Here is a 19,167-nt window from a genome sequence, read left to right as displayed (position 1 = left end):
AAGTTAATAACATTGTTTTGCATTTGTTGTACCCATTTTCATAGTTACCCCCTATTTACGGCAAGTGACACTGACTTTCCATTTGGAGTTAGAGACATGAAGATTCCTTTTGAAATAAACTTAAGTTTAAAAAGAAAACTACCTCAAGTTAAAAAAATAATTCAATACCTAATAGCAGAGGTAGTATGTGGCTGTAGCAAATAGCATGAAGGGATGACTTTGTATAATGTGGGTCTCCGTGCCTCAGTTTCCCCAGGACAAGAATAGTACTTAGCTCCCAAGGTTGTTGTGAGGGTTAAATGTGCTACCCTGTGTCGAGGGCATAAAGTGGTAACTGGGACACAGTAAGCACTATACAAATGCTAGAGAGCGTTATTATTAAGCAAATGTGTGACGTTTAGAGAAGATGGTCATTTGGTTCTTGGTTCTTGTGTGTCACCTGAGGAAAGCAGGCTGGTAATGCAATGACAATGAGGGTCAATCTAACTTTTAAACATAGATTCATTGGTAAAAGCTATACCTAGTTTCACATTGGTCCGTAAAATTGCGGAGTTTGGGGGAAATCTTACTGTGATTTATGGTCATTAGCACGCATTTTTTTCATTTTTAATATTAGAATTGTGTTTATTACTCTATTGCTTTATTTTTAACACTCTTCCCCAGCCACCTCTCCTCCTCATACCCACGGGAAATTGAGAACAGTAGTCAAATTATGGAGACTGCTTGAATAATCATTTACCAAGTACAAAGCTTAGCAAGAAGTCCAGAGACTTTCAGAGCACATATTTTATTCACATGGGGCATAATTATGAGGAGGGAAAACTTTAATGACGTCTTCGAAAACACGCAAGTGTCTGTAAATACATAGTGAAATCTATGCGTAGAAGTGAACCTTTAAAAGAGCTTCTGGGACATATTTTAGTGTTATCACAGAGTTCCAGGAGGAATTAACTTTCAACAACCCGCCATGTCATTTTGGAGGGTGAAGGCTGGTATGGGATGTTGGCCTGGAGGCTGAAATGAAGCTTACCAGGGCTCTCGGGTGTGAGCTATTTGGTAGTCAAAGCAACAATTAAGTTCTCAACATAGAAAGTAAAGAGCATACTCCATGATATTTGAGGTATAAGGATCTGAAAGGACACAAAAGGAAAGGCATACAAAGACTGCTCAGGATTATTTTGAGGGCAGGTACCAAATCTTGCTTATCTGTAAACAGATCTCTGGCATCCATCAATATCTGATGCATCTGTACTGAAAGAAGAGACAAATGAATTCAGAATGTGAACAGGCATACAGATGAGTAGCATGTCCATCCTAGACCACGCCAGAGCATAAAGCCACTTGCACTCACAGTTGTGCCAGCCTCCATCCTGCTTCCTATCAGGAGATCTGGCCTTTTGTCGTGCACACCTTTCCACATATTTCTCGGGCTGCGCCTGGTGAGTGCTGCTCTGGAGGGAGAGTAAAGAACAGTGGTTAAGGGCCCAGCCTCGGGAGCCAAGCTGCCTAGTTCAGTTTCTGGCACTGCCACTTATTAGCTGTCTGATACTGAGCAAGTTATTTAACCTCCCGATGCCTCAGTTTGCCCATCTGTAAAATGGGATAATAGTGCATTATAGGGTGATTAGGAGGTTTGAATGTGTTAATAAAGACAAAGTGCTTAGAACAGTCTCTGACATATAGCAGGTGCTATGTAATGGACTGATCTCACTCTCTTCTGCAAATCTGTGCGAGCTGTCCTTTGCCTGCTCAGTGGTCCCCAGACTGTTCTTCCCTTCCGAAGGTCGCCATCTTCTACCCCCACATCATCTTCCTTTACGTTGATGCTGATATCTCTTCTACCTGGTCTCACCTTCATATTTCCCTACAGGCCTGAAGAACCAAGCCATCCATTACACTTGGAGATATGGGTGAGAGAGAATGCAGAGCATACCTTCTCTCTCTGGCACGCGCTCACACTCATTTTAGGGTTGATTCCTGAGCTGGCTCACTACTTGGTTCTGGCCTGTTCATGTGCCCAGAGATAGTTCTGCCCAACCACCCACTTGAAGCCTCCCCACAACTCAGAATCAGCTCCAGAGAAAAAGGACCATGTTTTTCTTCACCCTAGGCTAGGGTCCACCACTGGAGTGCTCGTGTCGTGCTCCTGGATTGGCTCCTCCTTAGGATGGCTGAGAGTTGAAGCATCTCTTCCCTTCAGGGCAAGTATTACCCTACCCACAGAGATGAGGGACAGCCCCCAAAGCCCAACAAGACAATTCCATTGGGGTCTGACGTAGAGGTTGTCTGGAAGTACAGTCATAATTGCATATGGCCCCCATCAGCCACACCATGCTCCATTGAGCTCCAATTCAGCCAGCTCCTCCTCACCAAGGTTTCCAAAAGTCTTGGGTCCAGCCTCACCCAGGGTTGCCCTGAGCTGAAAGAGCTCGGGATTCCAAGAGGCCCGAGTACTGTTCTAGGATTCAGAGTTCCCTGTTCTATCCAGGACTGTTTCAGCTATATGACAGTTTAGGAAGAATTTGAGCATCCCTCTGGGAACCTCACTCTATTTATAACACTGTTTCCACGGAAAAATGCGTTCCAAGTGACAATCGATTTAAAACAGAATGCTTAGAACACAGCCTTTTTGTTGCTGGAGGACTGCTGGTAATTGTTTCTTCACACGTAGAGATTAAGTTGAAGTCTTTTAAAAATGCATCTAGTATAAAGAACGGGAACAAGGAAAAAGCAGGTGGTGTTTCTTGCATTTTTGGGGTGAGTTTTAAAAAGTGATTGTTTTAAGAAACAAAGTTTATTTCAAAAGGTAACATTTACTGAGTATTTACTGTTTGCTGGCCCCTGTGTTAAAGGCTGTTTGGGGGCAATCTCATTTAACCCTCACAACAACCCTCTACACTAGTAAATAGAGAATCTGACCCCAGGTCTGATGCGTAGCTTCTGACACCTTTCAAGCCCTACCAGGCCTCTTGTCCTTCTGCCCCACAAGCTTATAAAAAAGCCCAGGTGTTCCCTCCTTTGGCACCGGTGGGAAGTTCAAACCATAGAAACCCCAGCTGGAAGGGGGCACCCCCATCCCAGCCCCTCACTACCATAAACCCCAAAGCCAGTCTCCTTTCCCTGAAACCCTGAGCCATCCTTGGACCTGCTTGGGAACCCACCTTGCTCTCTCCCAGAAAGCCTCATTCTATGAGTTATAAGCCTTTTCAAGCCTTCTTGGTGTCTGTGTGGCATCATCAGTCTTAACATTCAAACCAAATTTGCAGGCAGGAGTCCATCTTATCTCTGCGAGGTGGCCCCAACAGGTGGATACAGCATCCTCTATTTTACAGATGAGGAAACTGATGGCTCAGAGAGATTAGGTTGTGTGCCCAAGGTCATAGAGCTGGATAACAGTATCATCTTAGCCCCTCCGCTCTTTTTCTACTTCAGGTCACATGAGTTTCACCATTTGAAAATTAGTAAATTTGCAATGAGGGTTCACATGTATTTCACTCAATACTGTAAACTTCTAAAAAGAAAAGCCAATTAGTAGTTGTCTTTGACATTCCTCCCCACAATAACTAAGAGATTGCGTTTTAGACAATGGGGTCTCAACACCTGCCATCTGAATAGCTTAAGATGAGTGGGTGTTACAGAACGAGCAATTCCACCTTTGCCCTAGATACTGCACTACACATCATTACAAACAGGCCAAGACTCCAGCAATTACCATGGAAACTCTCTGGAATTCTTGTTCTCCGTCTTGTGCCATCTGTCTGACTAAAGGTGTAACAGAAAACAATGATCTGTAATTTCTCATAGGAAAATACCCCAAATTCACCAGGAAAGAATATTTTTTTAAGCCATCTGCTTTCCCTCTAAGCTTTTCAGTAACTTCTCAACAGCTAATAAATAGAATTGTATGAAGTTTTTCATGACTGATTCACCATACATGGCAACTGGTGCTAGAAACCCAGTTATTTGGAAGGTTAGGATTGAATGGAAAACTGTGAATTAAGTAAAATCAGCATGAATTACAGTACCCACAGTTGGAACAAGCATTAAAACTAGTCTCTTATTTCTGTCTGTGAACCGGAGGCAAGGCTTGCTGCCTTTAAATCTTGGCCCTGACATCATCTTTCTCAAAAGCCTTGGGCAAATAGATTTACAATTTGCCCATGAACAGAGCTAGCTAGATAATGGCTTCCATGTGGAACTGTCAGAAGATAAAGGAAACCATGAAGGAGTTTGAGGATGAAAGCTTTACGTAATTATGTGTCAAATATGGTCATTCCTCTGAGGAAATAGATCAAAGCTAGGAGGTGAAGTGGAGTTGGAAGGCACCTCATTCAGTTCACAGGTTTTCAATCTGTTTTGAGGAATCCCTGCATTCTCTCCAATTTCCTTCCACTGCTACCAGAGGTAAGAGGTGAGCATAGTCACCTCTGGACTCACCTACCCAATTTCCCCAGAGCACCTCTACCTTTATCTGATTTTCATCAGGATTCCCATAAAACTCATTTCAACAAAGGACTTCATGGCTTAAAAATAATTTGAGAAACCCCTGCTATAATCCAGCGCCTTCATTTTATAAATGAGATGAGAAGGTTAAGTGATTTACCAAGTCCTCAGAGATACCCGGAGATGTAGCTGGGACCAGAACAGTTCTGATTTCTCCTCCTTTTCTTCTCCAGTAGAAAACTGTCTCTTCCCTGAGGCCTCTAAAACCTTTTTGATGAGTCTAGGCCACGTAGTTCCCTGACGGCAATCTAGTCTCCTCTCAGGGGTCTTTTGGGCTGGAAATATAATGCTAGTGTACATCTGTCACTCAAAGATGGAGTTCTGGACTCTTCTTCCCAACCCTCATCCTGAACTTCATTCTTTTGTCTACTAACTTCTTCTCTGATTTTATTTTCATCTGGGCAATTGGGTTTGCTGCCTAGCATGGCTTTTTCCAACAACAACCTATTTGCTCTTCAGGTAAATAACTAACTAAATGTTTATTTCCTAAAAATTCCCAATGCACTATGACCTAGAAGGAATAAAGCCTGCAGAGGCATATCAGTGAGGTTCTGGGTCTTGATATCTCTAAGAAACGGTCCTGCATGTGACCCACTTCAAAGAAAATGCTATTTTTATTTGTAGAGTGGGAAAATCACAAACTTCTCTCTTTAGCATAAGTTAAATAACTAACATTATGACATTTCATCAAAGTCTCTTAGGAGAAAAATTATAATAATAAAAAAGACAAGTCAATGTTGTTTTTGTTAAATGGAACAGTCTCTAGATCATAGAATTGGAACTGGAAGGGACCATGGAGATCATTCCTCCTTCAGGAGAATCAATGGTTCCCAGTAGTGATCATTTTTACCATCTTCAATACTGCTGCCTTTTCTCGAGCACTTATTATGGACCAGGCAACTGAGCTAAGCTCTTTACAAGCTTTGTCATCTAATCTCCATAACCACCCTGGGATGATTATTTTCCTCATTCTTCAGATATGGAAAGCGAGGTTCAGAATAGTTGAATCAGGGCCACAGCCTTGCACTGTGCATCATTCACTTTGTCTTCAGTGTAAATTACACCTCCTGGAGCACCACGTGGTAGCCTTGGGTTAAATGACTCCCAGCTTCACAGAGCTGGTAACTGGCAGATTCAAGAATCACATCAGGACCGTCAGGATCCAAAGCCCATGTTCTAACCACTTATACAAGTGTCTGCTTCAGAAATCCATGTGTGTTCAGACTCTACAAGTCTTCTATTGATAATTATTATTACTATTGATAATGATGAGTCAAGAAGAAAGTAAATTGGCTGTTAAATATTGAGCATGACTCAAACACAAGACAAGTGCCCAAGGAGACTTTATTCATACTGGTTTTCCTCCTTTTGTTTTTCCCCATATGTTGAATAGTTTTTGTTTCATGTTATAATTTTTTTTTCTATTGAGGTAACATTGGTTTATACCATCGTGTAAATTTCAGATGTACGTCACTCTCTTTTGGCTTCTGTGTCGGTTGCATCTTGTTCACCACCAAAAGTCTACTTGCCATCCATCACCATATATATGTGCCCCTTTACCCCTTTCACCCTACCCCAATCCTCTTCTCCTCTGGTAACCACCAATCTGTTCTCTGTATCTATGTATTTCTTTGTTTGTCTTCCACATATGAGTGAAATCATATGGTATTTGTCTTTCTCTGTCTGACTTATTTCACTTAGCATAATACCCTCAAGGTTCATCCTTGTTGATGCAAATGGCACGATTTTGTCTTTTTTATGGCTGAGTGAGATATATATATATATATAAAACCACATCTTTCTTTTCCATTTATCCGTTGATAGGCACTTATGTTGCTTCTGAGTCTTGACTATTGTGAATAACGCTGTGATGAACGTAGGGGTGCATATATCTTTTCAAATTAGTGTTTTCATGTTCTTTGGATAAATACCTAGAAGTGGAATAGCTGGATAAGATGGTATTTCTCTGTTTGATTTTTTGAGAAATCTCCATACTGCTTTCCATAGTGGCTGCACAAGTTTGCATTCCCATCAGCAGTATATGAGGGTCCCTTTTCTCTACATCCTCTTCAACACTTGTTATTTCTTGTATTTTTTAATAGCCGTTCTGATGGGTGTGGTGATATCTCATTGTAGTTTTGATTTGCATTTCCCTAATAATTAGTGATGTTGAACATCTGTTTATGTGCCTGTTGGCCATCTGTAAATCATCTTTGAAAAAATGTCTCCTCATATCCTCTGCCCATTTTTTTATTGAGTTGTTTGTTTTTTTGTTGTTGAGTTGTATGAGTTCTTTATGTATTTTGGAAAGTTATTTTTTTATTTTTATTTTGAAAGAATTTCAAACTTAGAGAAAAGTTGCATTAAGGGTAAAGAACTCCCAAATACTTGTTACTCAGCTTCACCAATTATTAACATTTTGCTACATTTGCTTTAGCATTCTCTCCCTTTCTGGGTACTTGCTAGAAATGCAAATTCCTGGGCCCCACCCCAGAATTACTAAATCAGAAATTCTGGGGGTGGCACCCCACAATCTGTCTTAACAGCCTTCCAGGGGATTCTGAGGTTCGCCCACATTTGAGAGCTACTGTCCTTTGGAAGAAAACTTGGGAAATTATTCTAAGCACTTGCTGTTTTTCTCATAAAAGGAGAGAAGTTGGGAAAAGTTGGAAAGTGTAGCTTAGTTTTTCTAAGATTGACCACGACATGAAGAAGCATTGTTGAATTTTTCTCCACCCCACTGAATTGATTCTCATAAAGGGTCTCTACAGGCTAAGGTAAGTTCTGGGACTTAGTGTTCTAATTAAGAATCAAAAAGGACTTTCTGATTTATTGCCTGGAATGGATTCATTTCTGTGTACTTAACTCCCCTGAAACTGTTCTAACTTTATTGCTCACACTCACACAAAAAAATCTTACAGAAATACAAATATACGCGTTATAGAGAAGCTTAATGATTATATAGAAGACTATGTTCACCAAAGTGGCTTATTGTAATTTTCAGAGGATGAGAGTTTGAATGAATCTACCCCTTCTAAGAAGCAGTTTAAAAAGGTTGTTAAACATTGGAGTAACAAATGAAATCATCAACCATGTAAAATTTCATTAGTCTTTACAATCACAAAATCATATTTCTCCCTTTAAATAAGTAATTCAGAGTTTTACAACCTGCAAAGTGAAGATTCCCAGCTTCAAAGCGCCCCCGCGCGCGTGCACGTGTGTGTGTGTGCGTGTATTTGCAAGTGGAGCCTGACAGGTTGACATGGTTACAATAATTGTTTCTGTAGCCTGGGTCGGTTACCAGCCATCATAAAACAGGCTGATCATGATTGTGTATACAGAGCAAGAGATAAACTTCCAAAGAAGGAACACTGAAAAGCATTTCTTTGTGCTGTTAAAGTCTGAGTCCATCTCTGTGAAGCAGTCCTTTTACGGAGATTTCTTCTTAGCTAACATGACAACTAAGTCCCATTACAATAAATTGCTTAAATTTCAAAGCCTACATGATGATCCATTTATTTCAGAGAAGTCAATAAAGAAGAAGAGGAGGAGAGGAGGAATTGGGGGCAGTTTCTTAGACTGTTTTAAAATGGAATTTGACCCGTATTTAGAATTTGTATGGGGGGGCGGTGTTAAATGATCATTTCCCGGGACTTACAAGCTGTGGAATTTTCATAGTGTTTGTGTATGTTTATTCTGAAACTTAGAGACCCCCATTCACAACATCTCAGACAATAGAGATGGAAGAACAGATAAACAAAGGACATACCCTAATATATTGTGGGATTTTTTACTCCTTTCCTACAGGCAAGTCAATCTTTTGGAAAGTAACCATTCCAAGAATCTCCTTGTAATTTTGATGCTGTGCCTCCTCCTCCCAGCAATCTTAGCCATCAGTTGTGTTTATAAGTCTTCCGACCTCCTCTTCAGATGACCCCATTTGGCTCTCTCCCCTTAGGATTCTCTTTGACATTTGGCAACCCCTTTCTCTTTTCTCCTGACTTCAAGCCAAGATCCAGCATGTGAAATCCTGCCTCACGTATCACATTTCTGAGAAGCGATCAATGAAAATTTAACAGTATAACTTTTATGGCAATGTAACTGCAAGGGCTCTGAGCTTGGGATCCAGAAACCTGAATTTGGGTTTGGGTTTGGCTACTAACTAGTTTATAAGCTTGAGCTCATGCGAAAGCTCACTGTGCACAAGCAGAACGGCCTACAGCTAGGATTTACAACTCTGTACTGGGGGGCTTTGGGGACAAGAAGAAGAAGAAAAAAGATTGGCAACAGATGTTAGCTCAGGTGCCAGTCTTTACAAAAAAAAAAAGAAAGAAAGAAAGAAAGCTCATTGTCCTCATCTGAGAAATGAGGTGGTTGGAGTAGATGAACTAGAAAATGCCCTGCCCACTCAACTTCTATGATAACCTTTTCCCCCCTCCAGCTTTATTGAGATACAATTGACATACAGCACTGTGTAAGTTTAAGGTGTACAGTAAAATGACTTGACTTACCTACATTGTGAAATGATTTACCACAATAAGTTTAGTTAACATCCATCATTTCTTTAGATACAAAAAGAATAAAAGTGGTTTTTTCCTTATGATGAGAGCTCTTAGGATTTACCCTCATAACAACTTTCAAACATACCGTATAGCAGTGTTAACTATAGTCATCACGTTGTAAATTATTTCCTCAGTACTTACTTATCTTATAACTGGGAGTTTGTACCTTTCTACCAGCTTCATTCAATTCCCCCACCCTCCACCTCTGGTAACCACAAATCTGATCTCCTTTTCTATAGGTTTGATTTCTTTCTTTCTTTCTTTCTTTTTTTTGATATAAGTGAAATCATATGGTGTTTGTCCCTCTCTGACTTATTTCACTTAGCATAATGCCCTCAAGGTCCATCCATGTTGCAAACAGCAGGATTTCCTCCTTTTTATGGCTGACTAATATTCCATTGTATGTATGTGTGTGTATATATATAAAACTCACAATTTCTTTATTCTTTCATCCATCATTGGATACTTAGGTTGTTTCCATGTCTTGGCCATTGGATATAATGCTTAATGCTACTGTGAACATGGGTATGCAGATATTTCTTCCACATAGTGTTTTCATTTCCTTCTGATAGATTCCCAGAAGTGGAATTGCTGGATCACATGATAGTTCTATTTTTAATTTTTTGAGGAACCTCCATGCTGTTTTGCATGGTAGCTGCACCAATTTAGATTCCCACCAACAGTAATATAATATTGAATTTGTATCCTGCAACTTTACTAAATTCATTTTTTAGTTCTAATGGTTTTTGGTGGAGTCTCTAGGGTTTTATATATATAATATCATGTTTGTCTGTGAATATAGTCATGAGCTGCATAATTATATTTCGGTCAAGGACAGACTGCGTATATGATGGTGGTCCCTAAGATCAGTACCACATAGCCTAGGTGTGTAGCAGGCTGTACCAACTAGGTTTGTGTAAGAACACTCTATGATGTTCACACGATGACGAAATTGCCTAACAACACATTTCTCAGAACGGATCCCCATTGTTAAGCAATGCCTGCCTGTATATACTTCTCTATTACTTAAAGACAGTTTAGAAAGTAGGGCCAAGTGTCACAACCATTTTAGAGAGTGAGAAACTTGACACAGAAGAAATAACTAACTTTCTCAAGGATTAGTTTTCTGATAGTAGAATTGTGAAGGAAGGGATTTTTCATGGAGCTATCCTGGAGTTTCAGAAGAAGTCAAAGATTCTACAGCGGGCGTTGTAGAAACTACTTGGCTACACGCAGTCTTCTGGGGCGAATTGCAAAATGTACACTCTGAGTTAAGCTTTTAAAACTTCGAGTCCTTATTTAATAAGTTTCAAATGTTTGTTTGGTGTCATATGAGAGACATCCCTCGACGGATGTGGGGCTGGCTCACCTGCCTGCGAGCTCTCACAGCTGTGCGCACGCACCAGGCTGTGTGGTCTGGGGCATTTACTCCCTAAGCAGTGCATAGCAAGGCTAACTACTTCCTTCATGAAACAGATCATTCATTTAAAGAAAGTGGAAGTCCTCTTTTTCCTAACACTGGCAAAAAGTTGTGCAAACCCATTCTGCGAACAGAAGGTGTCACCAAAAAAGACAGCGTCAAAAGAAATGCTTCTAATAGAATACCAATCAATAAAACTGGCCTGCCCTTTTCCCCTAGACGCTGGTCTTTGCTAGGAGATGGGCGTTTCCAGGTTGGTTAATCAAGTAAACAACCCCATGCTACTGAGTTAACCAGTCAGTATTCTATGTCTATAGACAACAAACATCCTGGGTAAAATGCCCAGATCTAATGACTCATAGGCATTCAGATTATTGAATTATTACTGTTTGCAGAGATTTAAAGAATAATAGCTGCTCATTCCAACAGCTTTAGGGCTCTGTAACAAACCAGTGGGGGTGATTTTCACAATTGTACTCATTAGAGCTGATTCATTGCTCATCTGCCCCAGCAGTCTAGAGGCTATCTGTGGTAAATCACCAAGAAGCACCAAATAAACATATTTTCAAAATCAATGTTAACTTTGGGTTCTTTGAGTCCTTGTTTTTGGCCTAAGCAGAAGGGAGAAACCGTTGTGCAAAACTGTGTTTTGAAATGTTTCTTTTCTAATTGTGCCTTTATGCACACAGTTGGACAAAATGTCTGGTTCCCTTAAAGAAAAAACCAACAGCCATCACCCTTAGAGAAAGAACCAAAGACAGGAAAACAGCTTCTTTCATTTTTGTCTTTATTTCCTTCATTTAATGTTTAATGACTCATTGACCACATAATATACTGGATGCAAGAAAGTACAAAATGACATAAACATAGTTTCTGTTCTCAGAAAATACAAATTTGGCTGGGAAAGACAGATGGATAAATAAATAATCACTAAAATATATGACAGAGAAATTTATTTGAGGAAAAAATGATTCTGAGGAAATGAAGCCTTGATCCAAAGGAATGGGAACAGAGAGAGACAAGGGAGTCATCATAGCAGGGGGGCTGCTGGGATCCGCCAAGCAGAGACTGGGAAGAGGGGGCGGGAACAGAGAATATTCTCCTGGGAATGGCGATCCTATCTAGAGCCCCCAGGTTTTCTGTTTCCCACAGACTAGGAAGGATCTACAGGAGAAAGAAGAGACGAACCACTGCTAAGCCTGAGGGTCAATGTCATGTCCAAGCTGAGGGGAGAGAGAGAGAGAGAGAGAGTGAGAAAGGGAAGCCTTTGGTGAAAGGCCAAAACCCCAGTTGGGTAATAAAGAGGTTAGGAATTGGGAATGAGCTTCTAGAAATATTAAGAAGGAACTAAAATGCCTTCAACTCTTTTTTATCTTGATTTTTAATGATGACCTGGCATGGGAATGGCAGTTTTTGTCCTTTCATAATAGCAATTGGAAATGGAAGTTGGGTTATCATGTTTTTCAGGCTTACATTCAAATTCAAGATTCTGAGGGGACTTTTTCTATTAAAGATTCATTTCTAAGTTACTTCTTGTGGAGCCCACCAAAAGAGGACCCTGGATACACCATTTTAAGAACTCGGTTTAACCCTTAAGCTGAGAGCAGGTTTTATTTTGATAACGTGGCGTTAATAGTTTGACACTAATACACAATTCACTGTGACCATGTTTGGACATAAACATGTAGGACTTTTATGGTCCGACTGGAAGTTGCCATTGGGCTAAGCCCTTACCTGCCACTTAGCCAACGTATTGCCCTTTTACTCTGTCCTAAACATCTTGTCCTTTATTCTGTCGTTCCTTCTGGATCTGTTCTCTTCTTTTGCTCTACTCAACCACCTTTGTTTTTAGCCACATCCCCTAAAGTCATAGGGGGTTGGATTCCTGCCTTGCTGGAAGTCAAGGTCTAACTCTCATCAACTGGGTTTGGTGGTAGATAGAGTTGTTGGAGGGTGGGTAGTTGGAGGGGAAACATTATAGAGAGGGAAATGTCTAGATAGAGTTCTCAAGGCTGAGTCAGTCACTCTAGGCACCAGTCAGGTCTAGGAAAATAAGCCAGGCCTGTAACAGTCTGAAGGAACTGCCAGGCCCACTAGCAACACCCCTGAATGTGTCTTCTCCAGATTGGGCCTCACCCAAAGGGTACTGGGGACACTTCCTATGGCTCGTTTCTTAGTGCTGCCTCTGCTTATATGGGTTTGGGAGAGCAGCAGCAAGGCAGCCTGCAGACAGCGGTCCTCAACCCGACTGCACAGTAGAGTCTTAGAGAAGCTTTTGAAAGATGCTGATGCCCAGACACCACCTTCAGAGACTCTCAATGAATTGGTCCAGAGAAGAATTAAGAACTCATTTATGGGTATACTTTAAAAACACCCCAGGTGATTCAAATGTGCAAGTAAGGTTGAGAAGCCCTCCTCTGGGACACCAACACTACAAATTTACTTTAAAAGCCGTCCATGACAGAAAGGGTGGTCTATATCAGAGGTTACACACTGGTGGCCTGTGGTTAGAATTTGGACTGCAGATGTGGTTTTTCCGACCAGCACAATATTAAAACAAAAAACAAGTAAGCAAATGAACAGAAAACTCTGAATTTCAATGCCTTTTCAGGAGGCCTGACACTCACCAGACTTTTGGAATTTCCGTTACCCGAGTGACTTGTAGGTATTTGATTATGCAGCTCCTAGTCTGCTGAGACAAATGGACGCACAGTCAGCTGTTTTCCACTCATAATGAAGAACACTGGTGGTGATGGTAATGGAGGATGGTAAAGGGGTCATCAGAAGTGTGTAGATAATCTACCCCAAATTATGACTCCTTCCTCCCTGGAACTCCCAGTCCCTAGTGGAATAGCCCACACTATTTTTGTGGCTAGAATGGGGCTCCAGCTCCAACTACATAGCAGGGTAACCGCAAGGAAAAAAGAGTTCTCATAGGATGGGTCAATTTTAAGGACATTAACTGGACCACGGTGCTAGGAGATGATGAAGGGGAGGAGCAGAGTTCTGAGTCCACTCCAAGGAAGTCTCTCTTTGGACCCTTGGTTGATGAGTTGAGTCTGGGCAGGGCCTCCAAAAACGTTGCTGCAGGCTTCCACTAGCAGCATTTGTTGGCAATGGGGAATATTCCCCAAGGCCGGGGGCAGGGATATTGCTTACATGCAGCTAACAAGACAGCATGGATGGACTCAAATGCTTGTGGCTTTCCTGCCCACTGCAATATTTCTGAAGGTGTAGAAAATCTCTTTCTCGAAAACTACTAACACCTTTTATCTCAAGCTTTCAACACAAATAATGCTACTGATTCATTACTAGCCCATCATTTCTATCAGAGATGTTTGCTTTCATTTTCTTGAGACTAGAGATTCTGTCACACTCTTTTCAATCTGCTGCCCCTGCCCCCACACCACTCTCTCCAAATGCAGAGCAAGGCATATCAAAGGTGTCCATGCATGATTGACAGGTTGAGTTTATTTTCAGTTCCATTTTTTATACTTACAGGTTGGGCTATAAAAATCTCAAAATTCCATTACTACTTAGTGGTTAATGCTCAGAAGTAATAATAGCGTGGATTAGCTGTACATTTTCAGACTGCAAACGTCAGCCCAAGTTTGTGGTCAGAGCTTCTATTTCTGCTTCCTTGAAAGGGTGTTACAAGGGTCAGCTCAGTTCTTGTCCTAATCCTTTAAATCAATGTCCACCTGTGCACAGAGGAAAGGACACATGAAGCAGACAGACCTTCTGGATTCCAACATGGTGGGAAGGAAATGGCCTGGGTTCCCAGGCACGGTAACACCTCACTCTTCCTGAGGTCACTTATCCTGTACCCTCAACTGCTGGGAACATAGTAAGAATCAAGATGCACTGTTTTTTGTTTCCTTGTTTGTTTCTAAGACTAAAACACACAAGACTTTTACTACAAAATCTGTATATCAGGATCTTATTTTGGGTATGATTCCTATGGCTATTTCTGCCCGATCTTCTAGACCGGATGACCCAGGACCTATATGTGATCATGCCTCAAATATACACATTTCTACTCCAGCACCACCCATGCTTGGGGTTCCTTAATAGGACATAAGAAAGAAAAGTATCTTTATTTGAACATCACCACCTCACCATAGGCAAACGTAGTACTTCTACTAAATAACTACACATTTCAACTAAAATAAACATCATGAATGAAGGTCATTTGGGTTCTAATCTTTCCTCCTTCCCCTGGGATAGTGGGTAGTGGCGTAATTCTCAGTTTATGAGCAGTGAGGACAGAGCCACCATCTTTGAGTTTTGGGGCTTTCATATGTCCATATGTTCTCTTCATCATCGTGTAAGAGATCTACTGCCATAAAAATTATTTCGTAGACTTTGTATTACTGCTGCTGACATACCTGCTCCTCCCAGGGATAATCACATTGATCTCTTCTTTCTCCCTCCTCATGTCGTCTTCACAATCACCTTGCCACGCTGCCTTCATTATGGACCTCCAGGGTCTCTCTTTCTCTTTGGTCAGCTATTTATTAGTGGCAGACCTGGGTCATGTTAGACCCCTTCCTATCCATTTTATGCTAGGTCCATGACCTCCTTGGTCACATCTTTCTCTCAGGTGACACTTGTCATGCACTGGTTATTCCGGTTCTTTAGAAGGTCTGACTCTGGCAATGGACTCAGTCCTGCTGTCTCAGTTACGAGAAGTTCTATGGCCCAGTGTCATGGACAAGGAAAAATCAGCTCTCTAGCTAAACTTTGGTGAAGATTTTCTTCACCAAAATCGAATCCATAGAACTCTAGGAAATGGGATGTAAATATAAATTTACATTATAAATTTAAATAAGTTGTATATAAATTTATAACATGGATACAAATTTATATTACATTTTTTTGTAATATAAAACAAAAAATGATGCCCCACCTATCTATACAGAGGAATTTGAGGGGCTTAAACTCATTCATTGATTCACTTATTTACCACACATTTAATGAGAATGCTAGGGATCAGATAACCTTCCCAGATCCCCACAGATCCCTTGGTTCTGTGTGCCCAGACCCCGCTTCTGTGGGCTTCCCTGCCAGCTACTCACAGCTTTGCCCTTCCTCAAAGCTTTGACCGTGACTCCTGAAGTTGCCCGTTTAGGGAGTTGAAGTGCCTGGGAGTTTATGACCCGCCGTGCCCTCAGTGGCCCCTGCTACCCAATGACTGACCGTGCTGTGGGAGGGAACGTGCAAAGCTTGCCTCAAGAGGAAGCAAACTCCGAGGTGCAATTTATGCTCCAGTGCTCCCCACGGGATCCGGCAGAGCCCGGGACTTTCTCCTGACATTGCACCATTGCTTGACTTCTTCCCTGCCCCCCACTCCCTTAGCAATTTCTCCCAGGGACACATCCTTAATAAATCATGTGCTCTCACATTTCTGGTTCAGGGTCTGCTTCTAAGAAAACCCCGTCTAAGACAAGCACCTTCTGGGTGCCAGACACTGTGATTACGTGCGAACCGAACAGACCACAGTGAAGAAATGAACAAAATAAATAGGCTTTAAAATGGCATTAGCATCATGGTTCTCTAATGAAATATATGGTGTGTCAGTCAGGATCCTGAAAGGAAAGAGAGGGCATATTCAATCTGAGTAATTTAAGGACAGTTTTATAAAAGGACTGTTTATAAAGGTGTGGGCAGGGTATAGGGATATCACAAGGAACAGCACAATATCCCAGAGCTGTACCAAGAGGGTACCCTTATCCCTGCCAGAGACAGAAGGCCTCTTGACCAAAGCTGTGGCCTTGGTCAAGGGACAGAAGCAGTCCAAAGGGACCATGCCAGGAGCCCAGGGAGAAGGGCAGTGTGGTCTGGATGGGTTGACAAGCTTTTCAGCACTTATGGTGTGTAATTGTCAAAAATTACTTGACTCTAGGAAACCATATTTATGGACCAGCTAATGACAACTCATGGAACACTGTTGTTTTGTGGGACGCAGTTTGGGAAACACGATAGGGGAGCACTGTTTGAAGATAATCCCCTTAAGAAACACATCTGTTTATCTAGGGAATTTGCCTGTTTCAAATAACCCCTCCCGGCCCTTCCCTGCCCCCCACCTCTGTCCAAGTTATCAAAGTCATTAGGTCTATTCTCATGCAACAAAACCAGCGTCACATCTAATATGACCACTATATCGAGCTAGCATCCACCACCCTCATCCAGAAATCCAGAATTACCTGGTTTGAACCTCTCCAGGTACCAGACCCTCACTTCTGACCTTGTTGTGTGTGCTCTGGATTACAGACCCAGCTTGCCTATCCTCGCTGTGATCTTTGTTCCCATCTTGACTCTGGTTCCGATTCTCCTCCACTTATGCTCCTCTGGGCATTCCCTGCTTACCCTCCTTTTATCCTTTCATCTCCTCAGGGCTGGTCTGACATCAGCAGATAACTTTGTGGGAAGCCCCAGGTAGAACTAACCTAATAGAAAAGGCATTTTCTACGGCTCAGTCTACTCATAATATTTTCCAGGATATATTAAAAAACCGTTTTCTGTGAAACGGCGACCACGTGCAGTACCCTGCCCTCCCCACCACTAGAGGGCAGTGTTTCCAGCCCAGGGAGCAGAAGCCAGGCACCTGTGAGGAGGCAAAAATCAAAACGGCTGCTTCCAAAACTCCCAGCTCCCAGGATCAGCTGCCCATCCCAAGACGTCTTTTACGATTTCAGTTCTTTTAACACCTTCCTACCCCCTGGGGATGGATTACAGAGGCACTAAAAGATATGCGTGTATTCAGAGAGGAGATTATGTGTTTTGCAAAAGAGGGAACAGTTCAGGTGTTGGACTGGCGTCTATTTAATCTATTGCATAAAGCAGAGTTCTAATGAGCTATGTTACTTCGTTTCTGATTCCGCTGCAGATTAGGCAGAAGGATGGGTCAGCAGTGGCGTTGGAGACAGGCAGCAAGATGGTGAGGGAACTGGTAAAAATGGGAATAGAAATAAGACCTCAGAAAGCACTGCAGTCTGCGGGCAGTTCACATGCAGACCATCAGCTTTGTAGGGGAAAAAAGTAGAATCATAGCCAGATTTCAGCCACTTCCCACTTTATTGCTCTTATTCAGGAGCACAGAGTCGATTTTTACAGGGAAAAAATCTCAGTCCCAGAGAAAACAGTTAATGTAGTCATTGTACTCTGTTTAAGAAGGCAGCGAACACGTAATGCACTTTTTGAAAATGTTCATCTTCCCGGTTAAATAGTCATAGTTAACATTTGCTAAGGACAATGAGCTGAGCGCTGTCTACACACCTCACTATTCTCCTTAGATCGTCACAATAACTGTGCAAAGTAGCAACTATGGTTATCCTCACTTTACCAGAAAGGAAAGTGGGGTTTCGAGAACTTAAGTCGGAGGCCTGTCTGCCACAAAGCATGTGGCAGAATCAGGACGGGAACTAGCTTTGTCTGATCAGATCCCAAGCCTTTAATCACTGTTTTCTCTCTGCCAAACCTGACAAAGGTTTTAATGGGTCAGGAGTTAAACCATCAACTCTCTGGAGGGTTCCCTGCAGTCACAGACCGTGTCTGATAAACAGGGCAACACTGTCCTTAAACTGGCTAATTCCGAAAGGATGGTCCAACATAACAGAATAAATAGAACAATAACAAAAGGTTTTTAATCAAAAAGCATGCAATCCAATCATCCTAAAGGAATGAGAACTGATTCTATTCTGCTTTTAAGAAATCTCTGAGGGAGAAGAAATCCAGAAGCTCTAGCGGAGGTGACTCCGTGGTTTTCAATCCGTCAGGTCCAGTTTTTCCTTGCTGGTCCGCTGGCTTCGCCCCTGCATCCTGTGTGTCTCTGCCATCTCGAAAGTGTGGAGGCCGCCTCCTCCCCTGCACAAGAGGGCGCTGGGTTTCCTGGGACCGGACGCAACTAGCGCTGAGGGACCCGACGAAACACGACATGACCACTAGAGGGAAGCAGTGAGCTCCTTATGCTTCATTCTTCGTGAGATTCAAATTTGTGTTTGTTTATAATGTCATCATTTTAAAGATGCCTTTACCTAAAAGACGTACTTGATCGTGCATATGGTCCCAGAGAAGATGTGCTGTGCAAACCATGGGGCCACACTTCTGCTCAGCATTTTCATCTCCTCAGGGCTGGTCTGACATCAGCAGGTGGCTTTGCGGGAAGCCTCAGGTACAGCTGACCTGGTAGAAAAGGCATTTTCTACGGCTCAGTCTACCCATAATATTTTCCAGGATGTATTAAAGCCATTGAAATTTCCCCTGTTTCAAGAATTCATGTCGATCACAAACAGCTGCAAAATATCTGATTCATGTCATTTCTTTTTTGAGGAAGCTGGAGTTAAATACAGAATATAGAAAGGCAAGAGGAGGGCACAAGTCTCAAGTACCCTCTTTTGTACACGGGGCTAAGAACGCATTGCTTGAATGGATACACTTAGGTTTTCATACAAATAGTAGTGGAGAGGTTCAAGATGTTCTTCAATATGGAATAATAAACAGTATTTTAAAAAATGATGCCGAGGGCTATATTTATTGATATGGAAAGATAGTCACAGTAGATTGCATTTTCTAAACAGGTTCTAAAACAGTATGAGCCCATCTCTGTAATGTATATTTATATACATACATTGAAAAAAGTCTGAATGATATATTACCCCTGGATGGTAGAATTATGTGATA

General features: G+C 41.8%; 1 long non-coding RNA gene across 2 annotated transcripts; it reads right to left on the bottom strand.

The window, feature by feature from the left end:
* Nucleotides 1-768: 768 nt before the first annotated feature.
* LOC139078692 (uncharacterized) lies at nt 769-2,569 on the bottom strand. 2 transcript variants are annotated; one of them, XR_011531717.1, is made up of 3 exons: nt 2,106-2,569; nt 1,352-1,451; nt 769-1,246 (listed from the first exon to the last, which is right to left on the bottom strand). It is a non-coding gene; the product is annotated as an uncharacterized lncRNA (long non-coding RNA). The 2 variants fall into 2 exon arrangements; XR_011531716.1 differs by having other exon boundaries at nt 769-1,251; nt 2,106-2,497.
* Between the last annotated feature and the right edge of the window lie 16,598 nt (nt 2,570-19,167).

This window comes from Equus przewalskii, chromosome 22, assembly GCF_037783145.1.
Source record: "Equus przewalskii isolate Varuska chromosome 22, EquPr2, whole genome shotgun sequence".
In the NCBI taxonomy this organism is placed as follows: domain Eukaryota; kingdom Metazoa; phylum Chordata; class Mammalia; order Perissodactyla; family Equidae; genus Equus; species Equus przewalskii.
This window is presented reverse-complemented; position numbering and strand designations above follow the sequence as displayed.